Source organism: Sciurus vulgaris, assembly GCF_902686455.1.
Source record: "Sciurus vulgaris genome assembly, chromosome: 5".
Taxonomy (NCBI): domain Eukaryota; kingdom Metazoa; phylum Chordata; class Mammalia; order Rodentia; family Sciuridae; genus Sciurus; species Sciurus vulgaris.
In genome coordinates, this window is record NC_136465.1 from 142,911,610 (window position 1) to 142,934,927 (window position 23,318).

A 23,318-nucleotide genomic window follows, 5' to 3' on the forward strand; every position below is an offset into this window, starting at 1 on the left:
TGCCAAGAACAAATCTCTCAGCATTTTGACCTTGAACTTCCCAGACTCCAGAACTGTTATAAATAAGTGTCTGTTGTTTAAGCCACCTCACTGGGGGAATTCGCTATGGCCATAAGAGCAGACTAAGATGCCATGCTCCTCAGGATTCACTCCGTAGACCTCGGGTCTTCTCTATATTTCTCTCTAGGGGTTTTCATTCAGTTATACACCTTGGAGAACTACATATTGTCAGGAGGTTTCAAAGTGATACTTTTAAAAATTCCCTTCTGGGAATGGGAAAATACTGGGGATTAAATTGCAACAAATCATGCCATGTGCATGCAGGAATATGTCACAATGACTCCCACTATTGATCATGCACTAATGATCATGCACTAATAAAAACATTACAAAAGAAAAATTCTCTGAGTTCTAGGTTTTTATAACAGTATGCTTGTCTGACATTTCATTAGGCATCTCAGAGAGAGCTCAAATTTTATGAGTTTAAAAATTGCCTCTTTTTTACAGCCCTCAATTGGGTTTCTCTCATAGTCCTTGCCAATCTTAAAAAAAAAAAAGAAAAAAATTCCAACTTCCTCCAAGATGAAAAAGCAGTAAAGTTGAAAAGTTGCTAGCCATCTTCGAATTTTCACTCTTTCTCAGTCCCACATCTTATTCCTCAATAAGCCTTCCCCAAGTCAACCAAAATTACAGCAGTTTCTCTTCAACATCAGTGCAACAACTGTGGCTCAACACACCTCCTCTTTCACAGGAACTCCTAAAAAATACTCCTTGCATTATTCCATTTGCCTCTTGTCCTCCCCTTCCACTTGTTTCTGCATATTTATCTGTTAAATATGGATCATTACTCTCCATTACTCAATACCTTTTAGATAAAACCCAAATTTCTCATTCATATACATCCCAGAATAATCCTGTGCTTTGTCCACAACTCCACATTCTTTTCATGCCATCCCCTGCCATCTTTTAATTCCCTCTGTGCATTAAATTCTGTTAAACGTGGCATCCTCTCATCAGAATGCTCTTTATCCTGCTCTTCACACAATTCATTCTTAACCCTTCAAATCTCAGTTTGAGGATCCTCTGTTTGTAGATGCCTTGTTCACTTCATCTGTCTAGTCTCTCCTTGTTCTGTCCCACACCATTTGCTCCTTCACAGAATTAAGACCAATTATTTTATAGCTCTTTGTTACTTTTTTGTTGTTTATATTTATTATTATACTACGAAATATACAAGGGTAGAATCATGTCTCTTGTATTCACTAATGCACATTTAGTATCTCATACATTTCCTAAACCTTGTAGCACCCCATATGCTGAATGGACTAAAAGTTGAAAGACACATTCAACATTCTTTTAAATAATTAAAGGGAGTATACAAATTATATGGTTTAAAAACGTTTAGCTCTGTTGCTATTTGGTAAACTTTCAATATTAAACATAATTGTTAAGCAGAAATATTGTGGGTTCATCGAGAATTTCTTTCTTTTTTATTATTTGTTCTATTTAGTAGAATTCATTTTGAACCATTGTATGCAAATGGAATACAACTTTTCATTTTTCTGGTTGTAAACAATGTAGAGTCATACCATTTGTGTAATCATACATGTACATAGGGTAATGATGTTTGTCTCATTCCACCATCTTTCCTTCTCCCTGACCCCTCCCCTCCCCTCATTTTCCTCTACACAATCCAAAGTTCCTCCATTCTTCCCTACCCATCCCCCATTATGTATCAGCATTCACTTATCAGAGAAAATATTTGGCCTTTAGTTTTTTTGGAATGATTTATCTCACTTAGCATGATATTCTCCAGCTCCATCCATTTACCTGCAAATGCCATAATTTTATTCTTTATGGCTGAATAATATTCTTTGTGTATATATACCACAGTTGCTTTATCAATTTTTCTATTGAAGGGTATCTAGTTGGTTCTACAATCTAGCTATTGTGAATTGAGCTTCTTGAGTTCACACCTATTCTATGCCCTTAATGCTGCTTGGCAAAATAGGGAGTATGGAATAAAAATAATATGGTCATTACACTTAAAAAATTATAATATTTTTGAGGGATTAAGGTGTAAACACATAGAACAACATAAAAAGGGGCATAAATAATGATTTATTGATGGAAAAAAGATGTAAAATATTCAACAAAACTCAATGATAGTAAATGTTTCTTTTTGGTGAGAGTAACCTTGACCATCCATGGCCCTCTAAAATGTGAACTGCAATGAGAGCATATGAAATAGAGGACAATAGCAGATCCCACCATAAATGCAAATCAAATTACCTGTATGTATGCACATAAAAAGTCCAGACAACGTGGAAATTTATAATAATCACCAAAAAAATCACAATTCTCAATTTTCCCTTTAAGTTATCTTTTTAAAAAGTCAAAGTAAACAATATTTTGAGATAGAAAATAAATACAATGTAAAGATATTTACTCAGAACCTATCTATTGTCTGGCCTCTATTCAGTGCCAAGTTGGTAAAAATTAATAAGAGTCACAGAATATCCATAATTCATTTGGGTGGAAAGAAAAGGGAGACAATTAAAAAACTTCAAATAGACACGACACTACAAGTGGTTATGAAAGACATAAACATAATGCCATTGAAACCTCACTACTGAGAAATCAACTAATTTTGCCTGTTGAAATCTAAGTTAGATTTTATGTTATTTAGTCCAGACATTGAGGACAAGTGAAGTTTGGGCCACCAATACAAAGAAGAAATGTATTTCAGATAGAAGAATTCTCTTTCTGGTCTGTGCTTGAAATCATAGAGAATGTGGAATGGTAAGTAGTACCAGTGGGGGACTGGAAACATCTCAGTACAATAATATAATAGGTACTTGGGGCATAAGAAATTTTGTCCACACAGACCAAAGCTCCCTACTGAAAGGTAAACTGTAAAACACCAGACCAAACAAGGTAATTCAATTGGTTGTTTGGTCATGACATGAAATCATTCAATCAATCAATTGACTTTTCTTCACATTGCTAACCATTTTTGTTAGCTGAAAATATAGTTTCTATTTTGGAGAAACTGTAGTCTGTTGGGGCTCTTTGAGTCATAGACCAATGAATATTCTCAACTGTACTGTTCAATCTGAGAGCTACTAGCCAGAGATGGATACTGAGCATTTGAAATGTGGCTACTGCCTCAGGTTGAAATTGTATTTCTGGCACAGTAGGCTATATAAAGTGTTTTATTAAAATGAATATCATCTATTTATTCTTAAAAATTATAAATTCTATATGTAGGTACATGTATAACTCACATTATATTTCTATTGGACAAAGCTGATCTAAAAATTTTCAAAACAAATGTGGTTTTCTAGAAATGGAAAAATATGAAGTCAAAATTAGAGATTATCTAATACTGATCCAATAAAATACTCTCTAAACCATGATGTGTCTTAAATAAAAGAAAAAGGTGAGTAATATATAGCACCTAAGTATTATCATAGACATGCAGAAAAGCACTGAGCATTTTTTAAATGTAATTTTATCTAGGGATGCTACATTTGTTAATATTAATTAAACGCGAAAAGGCTCTACAGTATAGTGCTCTTCTAATGGAGAATTGCATAGTCACTTTTATTTTTTATGTGAAGCTATCAATTATATTATTCTGTTGTTTCCACGACCCTAGAAAATTATCACACAAAAATACTTATATTTTTTAACCCATGTCTAATGGCCTTCTTTGAATCTATTGATTTTTAATAGCAGATGTGTACGTTAAAGACAATATCAAAATAAAAATTAGGTGGAAACGTGTTAACAAATCATATTAATTTTAATTATCTTTATTTTTAATTTTTTGAAGTATTAAAATACAGAAGATGGCAATATAATTTAAAATCAAATTAGAAATGGTTTAACATGTTTAAAATGTATTTGGGAAACATCAGACTAAGGATTTGGGGAGTTATCCAACAATTTCTGTAAAATTAAGAAAAATGTGGTTAGAAGGTACTTGTAAATCAATGAACCACATAAGAAGTTTTCTTAAGTTATTTTGACAAAATCATTATTTGTTAAAAAAAAATTACAACTGAGATTTATTTAGCTGAGTTTGTATGAAGCAACAATGGCATGCAGGAACATTAAGCTAATTATACAGTTACACTAATTTCTGTGGAGTCCCTTAAAATAAAATTGATTGTTGCTATCTACTGTTTTTAGGGAATCTCTGTTAATATAAGAGACTCAGTTTATAGCTTTCTTCCAATGATTTGAAATAACACAGCTGTTAAAATGCATGAGATTACACTGTAATAGCATTCTTTACCAAATACAAATCAGACCACAAATACTAATAAACATAATCACTGGGCCCTTAATGGAACATTTCTTCTAATTTTGAAAGCTTTACAATTATTTGTGATTCAATGAATCCAAAATCTCTGTGAAATTAAACTGTTGGGGAAGACAAAATAGTGTTGTTTAAGGAAGGCAATGTGGAAAGTCTATCTGAAATTTGACTTTTCAATGAAAGATAATTTTAAAAATAATTTTCTTTTTGCCTCTGAAATGAAGTCCTGTTTCTTTCTACTTTGCACTGGGATTATAATTTCCATTTTATTTTATTGTTTTATGCTCATGACCTACCAGGGTTATCAAACTGTCCATGACTCAGAATCTCTCCCTTCCCTTTATCAGGTTCCTCCATAACACAGGTTTTCTGCTTCAGTTCTGCAAGTCTATTCTGGTTTTAGAGTTCTTGTCCTTGCTGTTTGTCACCTCTTCCTACAAGGCTTTATTTCATAGTCCTCTCATAACTGTTTTATTCTATTCATTTATATCTCAGTTTAAAGACATCATTCTAGAATCCCCTTTGTAAATGCTTATCATTTCTCCTAAGGCAGTAATTATTTCTTTTGTGTGTGTGACAGATCAACTTTGAATTTATCTTACTAATTTGTATGCCTAGTTGTTTTTTATTGAACTTTCCTCTGTGGAACATATGTTCCATGAGAGTTGAAACTTTATTTGACTCATTCACTGCAAGAAATAAATTACATTAGCAAATTGTTAGTATACATGTAACACACACATGCACACAAACCACACACATACAAACACAGATATTTGTACGTAAACATTTAACCAAATTAATATCATATTTTTCTTAACTTTTTCTACCCAGTTTTCTTTCTAGCAGAAATATGAGAGATTTCAATGTGGAAATTTTTTTAATGGTTACAAATTATTCCATTTGAATACACTAGGTATTTTTAAACCAAATCCCCTATTATTAGACATTTAGGTTATCAAATTTTCAATAAACAAGAGTGTGAGTCATATCTTTGTACACAGGATTTGATCACTTGCCTGATTATTTCATTTGGATATAAAGAAAAAAATAAAAGTGAAATTCTAAGCAAATAAACATATACATATTTTACATTATGGTTTATATTCCTACACTGTACTCCAAACAATATTTACCAGTTTCTATTTATATCAACATTTTATAATACTTTTAGCAATATTAAAATGATCTATAATGCCAATTCAATAGGGGAGAAATACATAATTAGTTTTTAATGAGTTTTTTATGGCTTGTACCCATTTGTTCATTGGGAAGCTTGTTTTTCTATGTTCACATATTATGACAATTTTATTTTTATAGTAAAAATCTGTTGTAAATATTATTTCTAGTTTTGCATGTGTATTTCATCTTTTTTTGTATATTTTTAGCTGCTTTGTAATCAAAATATATTTTCTCATCAAGATTTTTAAGTTTAGTACCAAGTTTGAAAAGGCCCACTTGCTCTCAAGACTATGAAAATTACACAAATATAGATATATGCACATTTAAAAATGCACATATAACATACATTATACATGTACGTGATATATAATTGTAAGTTTTATAATTTTATAGCTTTATTTTTATAATTAAACCTTTTTTTAAAGAAAGTTATCAATTATTTAATGCCTAATAGAAGAATGGAAATAAATCCTGAAGCCAAACAGTATACACTCTCTGGAGAAAAATACAAAGTAATCATACAACAGTTTTGGTGTTTGTTTTAGTAGTGAAAATGGACATGTCTACCTCCCTGCTTTGTTGACCCTGGCCTGTGTTGTAATTTCTCCTACAACTCAGCACAGTTCAGTGGAACCGAGAAAAAAAAAATGGTAAGCCCCAAAGGCTATTAAATTTGCTGACTTATTAGCATTTCTGTTTGCTTATTCATATCTTTCTATGCTGTGGTATAATTCCAATTCATGTGCCCTTTTAAAAAGGCAAGCAATTTCCAGGTTGAAGTCTTCAACACCAACCAACTAGGGTCAAACTCTGGCACATCTGCAATGGAGACCAATCTGAGACTAAATTTCCCAGTCAAAAGGTACTGATTCTCTGAGGGAATGTGTATCTTTCTCTTGGTGGCACTCAATAAATGTGCTTTCACACTGATGAAGGTGATCAAACCCAGAGCATCATTGTTGCTGGCTCTTTGCAGTACAAAATCCGTGGATATTTGTCACCGCTTGCAGCAACAATTTGCACGGGTCTTATGGGTGGTGGACTGGAAACTGAGCCACTTCTATCTCTGGGCTGCTTCCTTGCTTGCTTGTTTATAGAGAATAGAGGAAATGAGGTTTACTTGCTTTGAGAGGAGAGAGAGAGAGAGAGAGAGAGAGAGAGAGAGAGAGAGAGAGAGAGAGAGAGAGAGAGAGAGAGAGAGAGAGAGAGAGAGACTTTGCTTTCAGAGATATCTATGTCTTCTTAGTTTTCTGCTGCTTCTTACTGGTACATCCTGCATCCTGTGAACTAAGGGTACGTCTACCTAAGGTGCTTTAGTGATGCGTCTCAGTTCTCTGCTCTGTGATCTGCCTTACGCCTCTTTCTGCTAGCTGCTGTGCTGCTTGTTTCTATTAGCTGCTGTGTCTTCTGCTAGCTGCTGCTGTGTGTTAGCTGCTGAGTTTCGCTGTCTTGCTCCGCCTACGCTTATATCACCTCCAGGAGGCAGAGAGCAGGGCCACGCCTCTTACACAAAGATTAGCAAGATGCTAGATGTCCGATCAGGTTCAATTAGGAGTGCTTGAGAACACATGTGCATACACTGTGTGCGTGGTCGATAAATCACCTGAGTGTGCTTATGTCAATTAACCTCCTCACTGCCGATGTGATCAGGCGCCGTTCTGGCCCGGTCAACATGGCACAGCCCCCAACAATCATGCTACAGGGATGCAATGTCTGAAATGTCACTGCAATGTCATGCAGATTCCACTGGAGCATGCATTCAGAAAGCAACCAGAGTTGAAGAGAAAGTATTACAGATGAAACACATTATAATAGGAAGGAAACAATAGATCAGGGAAGAACATCAAACAAGGAGTCAGGGGGGCAAAGAAATCAACAAGGAGTCAGGGGGGCAAATTTCAAATACAGGGGCAAAAGCCTAAAGTGATTTTCAGTACTGAAGACTTAGAAGTACCTAATTTCTAATCAAACATCAGCTAAAACCATCATGTGTTCTATTTGCAGAAATGAATCTGTTAAAGTTCTAATTATAGGTAGAGGGTAGGATGGGGTGTGGAGAGGGAATAACAAATAAACACTAAAAAACAGAGCTTCTAAAATGCTAGAACAACCCAGCTGGAATCAGGACATAGGCAAAGTCTACTCTACAGTATTGTCAACAACCAAGGACTGAGGGAAGGAAAGTTGGCTGGGAGCAGAAGAAACTGGTATTTATCATTCTCTAAGGGGTGGAATATCTTCTCAAATGGTAGTTATAGATCTTGATGATATGATCCCAACAGTTCAAGACCAATAACTGTCCCTTAGGAGTGAGGAAAATGCCCACTGGACAGGTAAGCCCTTCTCAAAAAAGGACACTATAGCCCCAACACTGAGGAAAATGGAGAATTTCCTTACTACTACTGTCAGCCATGACGAGGTCACCATGGGCATCCACACCAGCAATGTAGTGGGAATCCTCGTTCTCCAAGAAGAAGTGGCTAATCTGGTGACACAGCTGCCGTCAGGACCCACCAAACCAATGGAGAAACTACCCTCCGAGTGATGCTTATTCTGACTGTTTCCCAGATTGAGGCCCAAGCCCTTGGTGAAGTAGACGGTGCCTTTTGGCAGCTGTATTTGACCACTCCTGCTCCTCAATCAATAGTAAAACACCAAAGCTTTCTGCCTCCCACAGCAGTTACCACAAACTGGCCAGATGGCAAGCCTTTTTGCCCCATGTTTTGCTCAGCTGGCTCCTGTGAGATGCCATGCAGTAGCAATCCATGGTATATACCTTGAGGGAGTTGTCATAGCTGTCAGTCACACCAACCAATGAGACCATGACAGTTTATGCTCACAGAGAGGGGAGTAGACTGGGCAAATCAGCCCCAAGGAAGCTTAGCATAAACTTACCAATGCTACTGGGTCTGTGGTGGATCTCTTTCAAAAAATCTTTGCTAGTAAAGACCTATACACAATAGTTGGCAGGGTCAAAACTTGCACCTCACCTTGACTGGTCACATAGAGACTGAACATGCCTGGAGTGCTGCCTTTGGCCCCTACCTTCTTAAGGAAGAGGTACTTTTGGATACTGGTGGCCGCCTCAGAACCTCACTGATTAGCTGGTGAGGTCCTGGGACTGCAACAACTTCTTCAGGGCTCATGTCCATCTTTCTACATTTAACAGAGGTAGAGGCAGCAGAGGCTGCAGCCTCCATGGCCCAGGAATCTTCCATGCCATGTTCTCTGTCCAGGGTTTCTTAATGGTTTGCCCAATTTGGAGGGGGTCAACATGACCTACCTTAAGGGGCTCCACATATCTTGCAGGGTGAGCTCCAGGGACAAGTTGACAGTAAGCCCTGTCTCTTCCTTCTCGGCCATCTCCTCCTGTAGGGTTACATCAGCCTACTTGATCTTGGCCAGAGAGTAGTCATAGTGAGAAACAACCTGCATCTCTGCAATGTGAAGCAGGTAACTCTGCTCCTCTACCACTTGACTACTATACTTCTCAACTTCATCCAAAGAGCCTGTGAAGAACTTTGGAGAATAAACCAACTGATCCTGGATCCTGCATTCCTCATGCCCATATTCCTGAAGGATGCTTTGTACCTTGCCTGAAGTTCCTTGGAGACACCTTCCAAAACTAACTTCCACTCCTGTAGCTCCTCCATAAGCTCCCCAAAGTCCCAGCATGCCGCTCCTCAGCTGCCTATTCCACAGGGAGTGTATAGTGGTTGAGAGGTTAGTGGTCTGCCTCTCGGGAGGGCTCACAGAACACTACACCACAGCTCCTGTAGAACTCCAAGGGGAGCTGCTGCCCATAGGACCAGCACATGAGCAGCCCCACAGCCTCCCGGGGTCCAGCTGTGTCAGTGTTCCTTAGCATTGTCAGGTTGTCTATGAGCTGAGTCAGGCTGGTTATGTGGGTAATCTTGCTGCAAAAGGGACAGCAGACCCTATTAATGCTACCAGCCAGTAGCTTCTCCAGGTACTTCTCCAGGCAGCAGATGGTATGGCCATATTACAAGTCCTTGGGCCACAGCTGGTCTTCTGTGGAAGTACTCCATGCAGATGGAGCATTTCAGCACTTTGTGGAGGACCTCCAGGTTCAGGTGAGAAACTGCTGTTGAAGTCATTGCTCTTCCTTTGAAGGGTCCTGCTAGCACAGCCCAGAACTGAACAGCTTAGCATTTATGCCCTGGAGTCCAATTCCTGCTGACCACCTACAGCCCTGACATGTCCACCCCCACCAGCCCACCCCATATTTAAATATTTAATCCACATGTTTTTAATTTATTTAATCAATACACAAATTACAATAGTGTGTAAATGGTACATGCAAGAATAAATACATGCATCCACTTGAATTTTCTTCAAGTCCTACTAAAGTGCTACTATTTTCAAATTGAAATGTTCGACCAACATATAATTAATTTTTGTGGGAACTAGAGATAAAAAATTTATTCTCTCAAATAGGTGTTGGATATTATGTACTCAAGCACTAACCTTCCCTTTCCCAAAGAAGTGAAATACCAACTTTATTACACATTATAAAGTTCCACACTTACTAAGCTTTCCTATATATGTTCAGTTGTTTCTAGAGTTTCTATTTAGTCAGTTTATTGCAGAGTTATTATTATGTTGTTGTCATAAGACTTAACCTGATGGGCACTTCTATCCTTATGATTTAGAATTTTCCCAAATGTACATATTTTCTTCTGAATGAATATAAGAATCATTTTCTACTTAATTTTTGCTTATTAGTAATTAATATTATCTTGACTCCATTAAAAGGCACATGAGTATACCATCTCTGTGTAGAATATTTCCTTTTGGGGATGATATATTTATTTTGTTTTATTTTATTCATTTATTTATTTTATTTTATTTTCATAAGGGAGAATATTTTCAACTCTTTTTTAGCAAAGCTATATGGTACCTTATTGGTGTCCTCTAGGAAAGCTCTAACTCAAACAAAGGGAAAATAAGTACTCAAACATTTCCTATACTTCTCATATAATGAAAAATCAAATTATTTAAATAGTTTTTCAGTTATGTGAAGGAATAATAATGATTCATTATTTTGCAAAAATAAAATGGGGGCTCTAATACGGTATTTTAAAAAATCATTCTTATAAATTTTATAATTAAAAAAGTATTACATTTTAACTTTCGTTACTTTCAACAATTAACATCAATTTTATTGTACTAATATACTTAGTATAAGAAATTTGCCACCACTTTCAAAGAAGGCATTAATTCAATAGATAGTACATTGATGAAAAAAGTAAAATCTGGTATCACATAGTGTTGTTCTTACCATCATCACTTATATTTAATAAAAATCAATAAATAATACAGAGAAATCACTGGAAATTTTAATGTGTTGAGTCTTCTATCAATGTGCCACTACTAAAATAGTTTAGAATAAACTGTTTATATATTTTATTTATAGATCTCAAAGGACCCTTGTTAATAATGTTGTTTCTGACTAGAACAAAAATACTAATATCTTAAATGCAAGCGTCTTTTTAACTGACTTTAATCTTGGCTTACAGACGTATATGAAAGCAGGGTCTCCTAGACTCTTAAACAGACAGAGAAACGTGGAGTAGGGGTTTAGTAATAATTATCACTTAGAGACTGTGGGTCTATAGGTACATTTCAATACCACTTGATGTTTTCAGTTACGACTAATGAACAGCCCACTCTTAGACATGTTCTAAAGGCTTAAATATCCTGATGTAATAGGTGGTTTATTAAGTAACTCAGGCCCTGCATTCTGGTCTAACAATACCACAAATGGATTTTTTTTTAATTATTGGAACATCATTTTTTTATATTAAATAAAATAAAAGCACAAAAAACAAAACAAACAACAACAAAAAACTATCAATGTACCATTGTGCAGTTTCTAGCTCACATCATGAAACTGAGCCTTTCCTAAACGTTATATTTTCAATTGCATCTACAAGTGAAGAGATGATGGGATTAGAGACCTAGTCAATATGAGAAGGGCTTTGTTTTATCAACCATTCAGCGTTCTAAAGGCAAGAGCCTACTTCTCAAATTCTTGAAATGTCATGATTAATATTTTTTTGCCTTTTTCCTCTTCTCTGTTTGATAGAATTTATTCTAAGCCAAAATTTTCCCTGTGTGCTGCATGGGCATCCTTAGTATTTTTAAGTGATTTCTATGGCATACTTTAATATTTTACTATAAATTTATTAGAAGACATTATAAATAATAACTTCTTTTAGACCTAATTAAGAGTTTTAAGTGCATTAATTCACTTAAACTTCATAACAAATGTATTAGCTTATTCTATTTATATATTGAATTGATGGATGAGAAAACAGACACATTAGGAAATTAAGAGACTTACCCAATGCCACACAGCTAGGAATAACAGAGCTAGGAAACAAATCTAGGCTGACTGCTCCTACTGTCTAAACCATTCAAAGACGCTCCTTAGTTTCATACAAAGCACTTAATACTTTTTATTGATAGATCTCAAAGAGAACCTCACCAATAATATTGTTTTTGTATAGGATTAAAATAATACCTTTCATGTAAATAATACTCTTCTACTCTTCTGTAATCTGAAGTTATGACAGGTTCGCAAGGAACATAATAGTCATAGCATTCCTTGACTCTGCAACACAAGCTACCACACTTTTACAGTAATCTAATTTCAATAACCCTAACATGTTTTGGAATTCCCAGCATGTTAGTTGTGTCTTATAGGCTTGACAGTGTGTTTACCCTATAGCACAGTTTCCATGTCACCACCATGACATTTCCTGATGTCCAATTCCACTCCAGTGTTAGCCTGATTCATTTATCCATCAAAATTCATTGATTTAATGGCTACCATGTTTCTGTGACTAACAGTCACTGGGAAAATAGCAGATAATGAAACAAAGTTCCTGGTTTTATGAAGCTTATATTCTAGGGAAGGATGAAGACTGATGATTTGTCTATAATGAGAGCTGTTAATGAACAGTGACAGATGGAAGATTTCATTTTACACAAGATGGTTGGGGTAGGACTCTCTAAAAAGGTGATATTTTGAACAAAGACCTAAATTAAATGAAAGAGGTTATCCATGCACATTTCTAGAAGATGATTCTAGGAAGAGTTCTGAAAATTGTCTAAGGGGCCTGTGTGAATAAAGGAAAGAAAACAAAGAGGAAAGTAGCATCTGGTTGGAAAGATAGAGGTGGTAAGATGAAATTGGAAATATGAACATAAGTATATAGAGGTGGGTGTGTTTGCACACAAATGCACACACACACATACACACACATATTTCCCTTCATACATTTCCATGTATTAAAAGTAGAGCTACAAAGATTAAGTCATGGTTCAGCTATTTTGTGAGAAAAAATTTAAAATCAGAATGCCCTCAAATATTTGACCCAAGTAACTAAAAGTTAGGAATCTATTAAAAAGATATTAAAAAGCAGTTTAGTGAGCAACGTTTTAGAAGTTGATGGAAATCAATTGTTTAAGTTATAGATATGTTAAGTTGGAAATCTCTATTTAATTCCAAAGTGGAGCTACTGAGCAACCACTTGCTGGTGTGAGTTTCTCTTGTGGAAGAATAAAAACTCTGTGAATTTTCACTTTATGGAATATATTGAATGTTCTGGACTGGACAAGCTTACCCTCACAGTGACATAGAAAGAGAAGAGAAGCAACCTTGGTGCGGTGATATTTTGGGGCTGGGAAGATAAGTAAAAGATTATCATGTTTGAATCAAGAAAAATGTTAGAATACAGAATATGAAGAAACTGAGAATCTAAATATATTTTAGATTCTATTTTATTCTATTTCTACTCTATTATGTTTTGCAACAACACCTTACTTAAAACATATATAGTGGAGTTTATGTGGAGATATTGAACTTCTATTCTAAGGAGTGATCCTTTGACTTTCAAAATGAACCAACAGGAATTTAAAGTAATTTTTAAAAATGAAAATAAAGACTGTGTTAACATGTGTAAATATGTTAATTTCTGTTATGGTATTTAGTCAAGAGCCCATGTCAACACTTTCCACTTCCTAGAGGTAATGGTACATATATTACATAATTATCTATCAATGATCAGTGGCTAGTAAACTGGAAATACTGTTTCCAAATTCATGAATCATTCTTTTCATATTCATCTGGCAGGTGAGAGGAGGTCAAATTGTGAAATAAATGAATGTGGTTTTTGGCCTTAATCTCACAAGATGGCACAAGAACCCTGTCCCATCTGTTCAGATATCTTCAAAGTATAGAAAGTTTGTAGAAATAACAAAGAGTTCTAGTTTTAGGAACACACATTTGATATGACTGTGAACTATTCATCTTCATTTGCAGCTTTTGTCCTTTATTATTCTTAAAATAATTAATCACATAAGTAATTGACTCTGCTACATGTTAATACCTACATAGTAATAGCTAAATCTGACATATGTTCTTAAAATTTTGCTTTTTTCCTTGAGTTTTACAGAGAGGACATTTATTACTTATTTGATGCATAGGAAAAAATAAATAAGAGTACAGTTTCAACATGATATCATGTTCAAGTCTTTGGTGAAGAAAGATATTGGCATGGATGGAATAAAATATCTAATTAGGTCAAATTTTAAGTGCTTTCTCTTGGGTTTTCATTTTTTTCCCATAGCATTAATGAGAGAAATGTAACATGTATCCTCATTTTTCATGAAAATAAACTTTAATTCTAGGATGAAAAATGAGAAACACATTTATAATATAGTGTAATTCTTTGCAAGTTGGATGTATGAAACTTAAGCAAAAAAATCTAAATTACATAAAAGAGATTACAGTTACTGATAAGGTATAAAATATATATCAATTTTAGAGATGGTAATGACATATACTCCCATGGTCTCATTACAATACTTTTATTCCTTAAAAATAAATAAATACACTTTTTATTATTTAAACATGTGTATTTAATAGTACTTTATTATTTAAAAATATTAAATGATAATTTCAAATAGTATTATTTACTATTTAAAAATATATAATATACACTCAGGATATTATTTTCAATACAATTATAGTTAATTACATATAACTGATTTGATATAGATAAATTTTAAATTCTAATTTGTAGGTCGACAGGTCAACTAAAAATTTTCATTTGAACTATAGTATATAGTTATTTTCTTTAATAAATCTTTAATAGATTTACAGAGTAAATAAAGCAATACCATGTATGAACCAAAAATATTTGGTTTTAATTACCACAACCTTATTTACAACAATGTTTTTAATTTTTACTTGAGCTTATATTTATCCATATAATCCAGAATAGTGCTTTTAGAAATATTAAAATGCAATCTAAATATTTTTATAAAATAAAGTTTGCTGTAGACTGTGAGTAAAAGCTATGACATTAATTTCAGATTTCATCCACTGAATTGCCTTATTTTCTATGTGAACACAGAGCCAGCACATTGGACTTCACTGAAACTTGTGTGGCTAAAGATCATAAAACTAATTAGCACATACAGAAAATAAGCTCGTGCTTTTTAACTCCTTAGAACTAACCTATCTCCTAACAGAAATAGTTAAATCTTAAAACAGTCCATAAAATTGCCATTACATACATCTTTAATATCAAGTATTTGTGGAGATTGTTTAAGATTCTACTTTGAACCTAAAAGTTCTCCAACTAGATGCTAAACTAACTTTTAGTTGAAAATCACCAACACAAACACACACAAACAGAGAGAGAGAGAGAGAGAGAGAGATTTTCTTCTGTGGAAGAAACAAAACAAAAGTTGTATCTAAAAAATACAAGTTAGAAGGGATGATGAAATACAGTTCGTTTGGAATTACTGATTGTAAGGTCCTATATCTGCTAGGTAATGAAGACATATTACAATAAAACTGCCCTAAGTGGGAGGTTTTGTTTTGTTTTTTAATTTTTTATTTGTTTAAAATTTTTACAGACTGCATTTTGATTCATTGTACACAAATGGGGTACATCATTTCATTTCTGTGGTTTTACACGATTCAGATTCCTACCATTCGTGTAATCTTACGTGTACATAAGGTTATGATGGGGAGATTTTTATTGCGTTTTCATATATTCCGGTTTTAAAAAGTACTTCTATTTGTAAGTTGTGTGCTAGGAATATTTTCCTTTGCCAGACAACAAATGTACTTAGAGTTGTGGATGCCTCGGATAAGTAAGATAATTTGCAACTCATAACCAGGAAAATAATGAATTTCCCAAAAGGAAAGAATTAGGTTTGTCTTGAAGGGAAGAGTTTAGCTAACTGTGACATGGCAAGGCACAATACCAGAGACTGTGTTGGAATAAATCATCATCTGAAGTTATGGTGTAAGAATCCAAAGGATAGTTGGACAAGGAAGTATCAGTCTGTGGAATCAGCAAATATTTTATGCAGTAGGTAAGATAATGAGTATGTTAAGTTGTGTAGGCCTTACGTTCTTTGTTGCAACTACTCAACTCTGCTTTTATAGCATAAAAACAATTCTAGATGATAACGTTAAAGGAATTATTATTGAGTTCCAGTACCACTTTATCAACACTAAATCTGTACTTCATACAATTTTCATGTGTCCTAAAATAGTATTTGATCTTTTCAACCATTTAAAAATATAAAAAAATTTCTTATCTTTTGGGTGACATAAAATAGGGCCAGATTTTGCCCACAAATCATGGTTTTTTCATGGCCTAAATCATCATAGAACTGCAGAAAATCTAATATTGGTGAATAGTAATAGTATATTTATGTTAATGAGTCTGTTTATAATTTAATTTGAGGATGGTAGCAAGCAAAAAGGGAAAACCTGGAGAGCAGAATTATTTTCATTTGTTATTTTTTTGTATGCCTGTCTTTTCACAGATGTAGAATGAGAATTCGAGTCAGCTAGTATGTTACTCTACCCAAAATAATGAGAGTCTAATGACTAAGACAGTCATTCAGAATTTCTTAATTGAATACTTACATAGTCCAAGCCCCATTTTGCATACTGGGAATACAATAATGAATGAAGGAGAAAGTTATCTAATCTTTGAAGGTATATATTCCGGAGTAGTCTAATGGGTTAAATTCCATAGGAGCGGAGGCTGAGGTATGTATTCTTTTGCAAGCAATTCAAGGGTGAAGGGATCTCAGGAGGAGTGGTATGGGACAAGCAGGATGAGGCAGGAGAGAAGAAAAACAACTAAGAAAGAAAGAATATGTTCTCAGCTTGAGACTGGCTTCGAATTGATTCTAGAGAAAAAAAAAAAATTAAAGTCGGACTTATACCACAGTATGCTGCACTTTGAGGCAGAGTGCCTGGAATTCTGTACTCTTGCAGTCTTGTGGGTTCTCAGCCTTACTTGGAGAGGTGGTTTTTGTTTGACTGAGGGTAATTCTCCCAAGACAGGGAAACAGGCACAGCTTTGGGTGATCACCAGGAAAATCTGGGCCTGAAATTCACGTTGTCCTCTATGAGTAGAAGACAAATAATAATCACGAGTATTTTTAAAATGTAATAAGCAGGTAGTTCCATGGTTGTATGGCTAGATGATGCAGAGGATGAAATGGCAACAGGGATTAAATGCTCTTTTAGATAGGATGACGAAGAAAGGCCTCTGAGATAATGTGAGATTTGCAAAGAAACTTGAGGGAACTGACTCCTAGTCAGCATGTATCTGAGGGAAGAAAGTCATTAAATCAAGACAGAAAAAGCCTGGAATCCTCCAGGAAGAGTGAGAAGGTGGGTGTGGCTGAAGTGTTAAGGATGGGGAAACTGCTAGGAAGTGTGGCTGGAGATGGAAGGGGTGGTGACAGATTCTACAGGGTGTCGAATTCTGTTGTAGAGTGCTCAGCTCTTACAAGAAGAAAACAAAAGCACTAAGTTCCACAGGATCTCGTCATCATAATTTTAGAACCAGAAGGGCTCTTAAAAGCCATCTGGTCTAACTTCAAAATTTTAGAGCATTTTTACAGTGGAAAATCTCACTGAAACTAAAAGGCAAGAATAGAGTTCTAAAATGTATGGAAATTGACTTCCCATTCAATACTTCTGAAGAAAATTATGCCATAAATGTTTGAACAGTTTCTACATATTATATTTCATTTGTTTAAGTCCTGAATCTTAATGTCATCCCATCAATGGCAAAGCTGCAAGAGGATGAGAACTAAGCTGGCTGATGTGCAGAGGGTGCCTGCTCACTGTCTGACACCAGCTGGCATTTATTCTAGCTTTAATCTTGGCACCTTGGGGAAGAGAAATAGTGACAATTGAGCTGCATTTTCCTTACATGCAATGGTCAACTACTGCCAAGATGACTACAGCTGCATAAATTATCAGCTCTACTAAGTCCAATGTGAAGTATTTTATGTTTAAGTTGAAGAATGGAGAACATACTGTCCTTGAAGGATAATCAGTGAGTCATTATGATGTTATTTGAAAATAGCCCTGCATATGAATGCTCAGGAACAATATTGATTTCCTGTGAATCTATTAGTTTGAAGGAAATAATCCATTTTATCTCTATAGAAATATTCATTAGTGGTTTCAGCTCTCTCTTGTTGTTGAATGCATATCAACTCCATCCAATGCAGATATTGATTGAAAAATTTGTTTATGTTCTCTAATGAAAAGTCACACCTTGCCTGTTTTCTTGAAAGATAATTTTCAAAGTTTCATCTTTACTTTAAATAGCCCATATCCCCATATCCTATTCTGCTATCAATTCTCCCCTCTAAAAGCTTCTGATCCTCATTCTGCTTCCTGATTTTTTACCATTAAGAACTTCTCTGTGCAGTGATTACCCCTTATCATGATGTCTGTGAAACAGAAGTCTAAATTTTATTTCCTGTGTCACACTTCATTTTTTATTATTGAGGTAGATAAATTTTGGCCAAAGTGATACAATTCAAGGAGTAAGAGCATTTTTAACTAAATATTTTTGTGTACCTAGTTTAATTTTGTATTCAAAATAGAATTCAATCATACAACCTTTTAGATCATAAGCTAAGAATTTGGTTCATACCTTAAATTATACACACACATATAAATATATAACAGATACAAATACAGACACCGTATATATAGACACACACATGGTACTATTCATTTCAAAGTAGTTTTATGTTTGCACATCATTAAGATAGGATATATCTGATAAATAACATTAGGGCATGCTTAGTTTAATTTATTAAATATTCTTTTTAAATATAAAGAACATTTGAGTGTGAAGGGGTATTTGTTTCATTTGCTAAAAGAATAAGATTTGTTTTGTTAATAAATTATATCCATTCTAAGCATATTTAGAATTATTATAATTAATAAAAACTGAAGGTAATTTAAACAAAGTTTGGTATTCCCTACTTTAGGAGGTTAAGAATGATTCTTGTGAAAAAATATCCTGTGATATAATTGGTGAGAAAGCATGGCCCACATATGCCAAGTCTTCAATTTGAAATAGAATCAAATTTTTAATTGTTACTATCTTTTTTACAGAAACACTTGCTCTCAACAGGTTTCTTTAATTAGAAAAAGAAAGAGTTCTGGAAAAGGCTTTTACCAAATATAAAATGCTTTGGGTAAAAAATTGCTCAAAATCACAGCAATAAATACATGTGGGTCTGCATATTTAAATGCATACATAGGTTGGATCTCCCTTATTTGAGATGCCTCGGACAATAAGAGTTTTGGATCTTGGAGTTTTTGGTATTCTGGAATATTCACTTATACATACTGACATATGTTGGGGATAGGACCCACATCTAAACTCAGAATTAACTTGTTTCATATGCACTTGATACACATACTCTGACAGTGATTTTGAACAATGTTTGAAATAATTTTGATCATGAAACAAAATATGGAATTTTCTACTTGTGGTATCACAGAAATTTCAGCTTCTGGAGCATTTCAGATTTTGAATTATCAGATCAGGAATGCTCAACCTCTACCAATTTCATTTTGGTATGACTGAGAGTTACACACATGTAAGTGGATTTAAAATGGATAGGATATTAAATACTAGCAGGTATGTTGTGTGTATGTTTACCCTGCGTGGAATTCTCTGCTCCTTTCTGCTCAGGAAACCTCAACTTTGGAACACTACTGACTTCCATTATCTATATACAAGGACCATCTGTGAAGATACTGTTGCTGCTGGTCAACCCAGGTACTCAAACTAGGCTGCTTCAGTTCTCAGGACTGAGGAGGTGAATTTTGAACAGAGTGCCATGAAGGTAGAAAAGAATTGGAGGTCACTCACATTGTATGCGAACATCTCATTAATAGTCACATAGTTCCTGTTCACATCCCTGGATATTCCTTGACCCCATTTTTCTGACATCTAACTATTAGATTTCTTTTTTGAGATTTAGCTACCTTTTATATTTCTAATAAATAATTCTCCTCTTTGTGCATCTGTTTTTCCTTCTCCTTCCTCTTCTACCTTTCCTTCCCTTTCTCCTTCCTTCCCCTTTTCCTTCTTTCCCTTTTCCCTTCTCCTTCTGGTATTACTCAGCCAGAATCAACTTCTGTTACTTATACCAAAGATACCTGACAATGATGTTCATAAAAATTATAATACAGTATTATATATACAGAGAATAATGAAATGTTTCCAGTACTAAGTCAATCAGAATTGGCACATAAGATATGCCATAAGTTACATGAAGTAGATAAACTAAATACCCTAGCAAGACAAAAAAGGGACAGTTTTTATTGCCTAGTTTCAACTATCAAAATCACATTAATACTGCAACAAAGGGAGAAAGTTTAGAGTCTTTCATGAAATGGAGAAACAGGTGCAGAGAAGGCCAAGTCAGGAGTGTTCTGTGTTGTTCCCAGATGTTTTCTTAGAAATTTTCCCTGGTCAGTTTTGTTTAATGATGGATTTGCTCTCTTGGGTCATATATTTTGTTTTGCAGGTGTTCTAAACTCTACTGCATTCCTCGTTTGTTTATGACCTCTAACAAGGTAGTATTTGGGATTACTATGCCGTCTGTATCTGGTAGAAAGATTGTTCAGAATTCATATTCCATTAGCACTTGTTGACTAATTCCAAGCACCTCCCACTAGCATGAACACTTACACACACATACACACAGATACAACTCTACCTAGTGCCTAGGGGTAGTTTGATCTCTAAGGCTGCCACTGGTAATTTGGGAGCCTGAGGAAAATTAGGACATGATTTCAAAAGAATTGGAGGTTTCACAAACTTATTCCCTCCTCATACCTGTGGTACTTCCCAATGTTCTAATCTAACATGGACAGTGTCTACAATTGTACAATTAGGAAAATGATATTCTACTACAAGGCTTTTCTTTAAAAAGCAACTTCATCCCTCTCTTTACAATATCATAACACAGCATTGATCCAATACTATCCACATGTTTTTAGTTACATAATCCTCATATATTTCAGGATAACTCACCTGAACTACAGCAGGTGATTATTTTTCCATGGCATGCTATTTAAAACTTTCATGACAAAATTTATGTCTGTTTAACATCTGATGTCTTTATACAATTACAGAAGACATTTAACACACTAGTCAAAGAAAGCATCCCATGAAGGGTTTGACACACCTAAAAAGATATGCACACAATAATATAGCTTTGAAGATTAAAAATCAATATCAGAAGGCAAATAAATATTTTGGTGATAAGTTCCCACTTGATCTCTGTTCCCATATAACTGACTATCCAGAGACAAAGGTTGCTATGAATAGCTTGGTGAACGAAACAAAGAGCACATGATCGTTTTTTGCCTTTTAGGATCTCAACTCCACACAACCACAAACAATGGGGACAATGTTGCTGGAATGTGTCTAAAGATTGACTGCTGCTCAGCTCAAACTCACTGATTCAAGAAGAAATGCAAACCCTCATCATCAGATCACCCAAATTTAAGAGAGCAAGAATTAGTTTTTAAAATGAAATCCCCCAAATTTCATGAAATTTTATGAAAATTGATTTGTAGTTGGGGGGTTAAAGGTAATTAGGTCTGAGATTAGACTGCCAGAGCTAATGACTTGGTTTCATCCTTTACTTCATGTTTGACCTTGGGAATAACAAACTTTCTCTCTACTCTTCATCTGGAAATCAAGATGGCAATAATATCAGCCTCATAGGAGCTTAGTGAGGATTTCAGTGGGATATAACACAGTATATAACATAAGCACTGAATAAATACTATCCATTGCTATTTAAAACAGTGTGCATTAAATAGAAATATCTGCAGTAACAGGCATAGTCACTCATTTAGAACTCTGGAATTTTTTTCTAGTGTTCAGAAAGAAAAACATATCACTGTTTCAAGGAAAACTTTTTCTACAGTGTTTATCTCTAAAATAATGTTTCTTAAAAGTTTTCATTGGCAGATGTACTATATAAAGTATGTACAACCTAGAGAGGATTCTGCACTGTGACTGCTCTTACTGTCCTCCAAGTGCCACTTTTCACTCTGCCAAGAATAATCTCAAGAAAAAGATTAAACAGTTTTTAATTTTGCGATAATATTAGAAGACAGAATATAATAATCTACATTAAGAATTTGAAGTCATATATATCAACTTGTGTCAGATATAGATTTTTCTCTAAATGAGATTCACTGTTGATCAATCCACTTATTTAGATAATTATTTTAATGTGCATGTCACTGTATCTTATCTAAAAATCTAAAAGGTGCATGTCACTGTATCTTATCTAAAAATCTAAACTGACCAGATCTGACACTCGCTTTTCTAATATATTATTAAAATAGAAGGTTCTTATGCCTCTCGAGTTTCTTTCTAAAAATTAAAAAAAAAAAAAATAGCTTCTCATTAGTCAAGAAGTTTATGTCTATCATCATAGAACCCATGAGAGACAAGAAACCTATCTCAAGTCTATATTAAGTTCAGCTTTCCCAACAAAATCCTCTAAGGAACAGTTTCTGTATTTCCTTCCCTTTGCCTTCTCAAATTCAAATCAGGGAACTACCCCAGGCAAAGCTCCACTTTCTACCAATGAAGTTGTTTATATGCTATCAAAATTCAGGTCTTATTAATCATTTTCCAAATCACCTCATTTCAACCTAGCTAAGGAAAATCCCTGTTATGAAAAATACCTGGTTGTGTGGTCTTGCTCCAATACAGTTTATTTTTAAAATTCTCTTCTGAAGGTTCATAAAGGTGCATTGCACAAAGCATAAAGGATACTAATTACCTCTTCAACTTGGGGGTGGAGATTCCAAAATACACAAGTTATACTTAAACTGGCAGATGACAGAGCCTACCCTGAGGGTGTAACCTTTATCAGGGCCTAACTTCAATTAAAAACTTAGACACAAGTATACAAGTTTAGGCACATAGGCAAATGTGTTCAGAAACCCGGTGTCTGGAATAGGCTGTGATTTTGTTGCTTCATATTTCACTCTTCACTAATTCTCAGGCAAACCCTTTAGAACCTATATTGAACATTTCAAAATGTCAACTTGTTCTCTGCACTCTTTCTAAATATATTAGAATATAAAACATAAAGCTGATGGGACTGAGTACACAGAAAATGCAGAGCTAAGACAGTGTAAATTGTCTTATAACTTAATTGAGGATTAAATTAAACAATATATAACACAAATGCAATTAGTTCAAACACAGAAAGTTAAAAGAACATTAATAAATAGAATAAGTTAAAAAAAGAAATAAAAATAAAATAAAAATTTGAAAATAAATAACTTCTAAGTAGAAAGTTAATAAATAGAATCTAAATAAATAGAAATTAATAAAAATTCTTAAGTTTTATGAAAATAATGACAAGTGTATCACTATAGAGA

General features: G+C 34.4%; 1 protein-coding gene and 1 pseudogene across 2 annotated transcripts in view; both read right to left on the reverse strand.

Annotated features, from left to right (window-relative positions):
* Window positions 1-23,318, reverse strand: part of PPFIA2 (PTPRF interacting protein alpha 2) — a 524,056-nt gene that overhangs the window by 468,501 nt on the left and 32,237 nt on the right. The window lies entirely within an intron of this gene.
* Window positions 7,731-9,682, reverse strand: LOC306662695 (E3 ubiquitin-protein ligase TRIM32-like; annotated as a pseudogene). The gene has a single exon. The product of its transcript is annotated as an E3 ubiquitin-protein ligase TRIM32-like (transcript).